The 2,837-nt window shown below is 39.6% G+C and overlaps 1 pseudogene; it reads right to left on the bottom strand.

The window, feature by feature from the left end:
* Window positions 1–954: 954 nt before the first annotated feature.
* On the bottom strand, window positions 955–2,096 carry LOC124076439 (NADH dehydrogenase [ubiquinone] 1 alpha subcomplex subunit 9, mitochondrial-like; annotated as a pseudogene).
* Between the last annotated feature and the right edge of the window lie 741 nt (window positions 2,097–2,837).

The following is a 2,837-nucleotide window of genomic DNA, read 5'->3' as shown; positions in this document are numbered from 1 at the left end:
ATTGCATTATAGTTAAACATAAAACTAAAATTCACTATTTATGCTTGCATATAGCATAAATGGGTCAATTTCATTTTGCAGATCCTCCACTTTCCCATCCTTCCTCCTTCCACCTAAATCCTCTTCTTCTATTCCAATGTTCTCCCCTTTATTTTCACAAGATCCCCTCCCTCCCTTTTATAATAGTGTTAGAGTTATCATAGCAGCTGGGTTCATCTCAACATCTTCATACATTCATGGAATTTGATTTCTGTTCATGTCCTCTTTTCCTCCCCCCCCCCATGCTGTACTGATTTTTCTGTTTCTCTCTCCTTCCTTCCTTCCTTCCATCCTTCTTTCCTTCCTTCCATCCTTCCTTCCTTCCTTCCTTCCTTCCTTCCTTCCTTCCTTCCTTCCTTTCTCTCTCTCCCCCATCCCTCTCTCCCTCCCTCTTTCTTTCTTTCCTTTTGATCGGTTCTTCCTGCTTATACATAAAGGTGAAATTCCCTGTGGTATTTTTATATATGCACATAGCATGATGTTTAAAAAATTTATTCTAACTTCTTTCCTTTTCCCAACCCTCCTCTCTCCCTCTTTTTAAGATTCCTTATTTCTCTAGTTTCTGCCAAGAAAACATTCAGTTAAACTTCCCATCTGAAAACTTGTCCATTTAAGTACATGCATTTTTCTTCAATTAATAGCGCATACCTTCACCATAATCTTAAAATTTGGTTTCCTGTCAATGGCATGGTTACTTTGAATAATATTTAAGTGAGTACATTTATTTTCTGGTTTCTAACAAAATTCTTCTATTAGGCCAGTTCAGTAGAAAGCAAAACTTTTTTTTCTATTTTTTTTCTTTTACTTGCAGATGTTTTATGGGAGGATTTTATTCACTATGTACAGGATCTTCTAAAGAATGTAGGTTGCTCACTAGCCAGGTAACTCAAATAATACCAGGCTGCTCAGGGGGCACTAAATGCTGACAATTTTGGCCGGTTTTATATCTTCAATTTCAGAAGAAAGCTAGCGATAAGTGTGATGATACCATAGCACCTCCATGGCCTTTAGTTCCAGTGGAACTGCCTGAAAATCAAGGTCTTCTAAGCAGGGAAGATGAGGTAATGTTATGTCTCTGATGTGCATCCATCCCACTTTATCCATCCTTGTCCAGGGCTCAAATGGTTTTATTTTAAAGAGTTTTGCTATCAACTGATAGGCAAATCATGGCAAGGGATAGAAGAGGAAGGGTCTGTGAGCCATAGCAAAGATGTCCTGCAATAGGTCAAAGAGGAGGTACCTACTGGGCCCAACAAAGGCAAAAGTTTTTCCTCTGGCATCTGGGTCTTTAAATGTATTAATAATTCCTTTGGATACATCCACAATATATATTGGTTGTTTCTCAGTCTTCCTGCCCAAGGAAATAAGAGGTGCACCAGCAAACCAACGAATATTTACAATGTGGTTGAGGAATCTATCCTCTCTTCCAAAGATGTCTGATGGTTTTATGATGGTAGATTCTGGAAATGCATTTCTCACTTCCTTCTCTCCAGCAGCCTTCTCTCTCAGATATCTAGAAGTGCTTCTAATATCCGCATTCAGAGGGGAAACATGGATGAAATTTTCAACTCCAGCTTCCTTAGAACTTTGAGGTAATGCTTGGGGAGTCTTCATGAAAATATCCTCAAAAATCAAAGTTTCTGGTTTCCCAGTCTCATCCAACAAGATTGATGACCACATTGCTGTGTTCCAGTGCTCTTCGGATAGAATCTCTGTCTCTTCCATTCCTTTCCAGAAAGATAATCTGGCCCAGGTCATCCATGGGCTAAAGATATGAAATATCATAAGAATCACACCTATATGGTATGATCACCCGTGACCCCATCTGTTCAACATGGTGACAACATATGGGCCAAGGAATCCTGTTGCTCCAAACAACAGTAGCCATGACCCCACTGACAGAGGAATGCCCACTTTTTCCATGAGGAATGAGAGCATGATGAATCTGGTAACAGGGTGGGCCATGAACCCCAGAAGTGGCTACTGCAGAAAGAAATGGTAGAAGGTGACACTGACAAGGCCTGCACAAACCGGGAGTGAACAGCGGCTTCCATCTTCTGAAAGCAGAACATTTGTAATACTACTAGTTTAGGTATTGTAGACACTGCAAGAAAATTTGATATTTCAAATTTGACTTGGTGCTATGCCATTACTATTTATATGAGGCCAACATAAATAGTTGCTGGGCAACCTCTATCTTCCAGCTTTTGTGTACTCCCTAAAGACAAGTTTCTCAGTACGATTTATTATCTTTAGCCTAAGAGGCCAGGGATGCTGCTTGGCTAGCAGATGGATGTTTGGAGGTGTAGTACATGAGGCTGCAGAGCTGCTCAGTGGAATAATGAGGAGTGACACAAGAGTGGGGGATGAGAAGATGGGGGGATGGTACAAAAAATTAATAAATCAGATAGTATGTTATTTAGTACTAAATGACTAGCCAGGACAACTAAATATGGACATGGTTAAAATGTGGACCTCTGGGAGCTGGACTGGCAGGGGGTGAGGAGAGTTTTGGTGGGAATCTGCTGTTTCTCATCATAAACCCTCCTATAACACCAGTCACCATCCTGATCATAGCATAGTGTTTATTTGGGCCAAATCATCTCTAAATTCTTTAAATTTATAATATTTTATATTCTTATATTTTTGTTATGTTTTGCATAATATTTAATCTCCAGTAATCTTTCAAAAGTCCTGTGAGATAGAAGATGGTATTTTTGTGATTTCATAGAAATGGAAACTGAGTCCTGAAGTAAGATTGGAGTCTTTTAACTCAGGACATGTGTTCTGAAGTCTGT

Source organism: Marmota monax, unplaced genomic scaffold (assembly GCF_021218885.2).
Source record: "Marmota monax isolate L192 unplaced genomic scaffold, Marmota_monax_Labrador192_F-V1.1 WCK01_AAM20220418_F8-fsc00064, whole genome shotgun sequence".
NCBI classification, from domain to species: domain Eukaryota; kingdom Metazoa; phylum Chordata; class Mammalia; order Rodentia; family Sciuridae; genus Marmota; species Marmota monax.
This window is presented reverse-complemented; position numbering and strand designations above follow the sequence as displayed.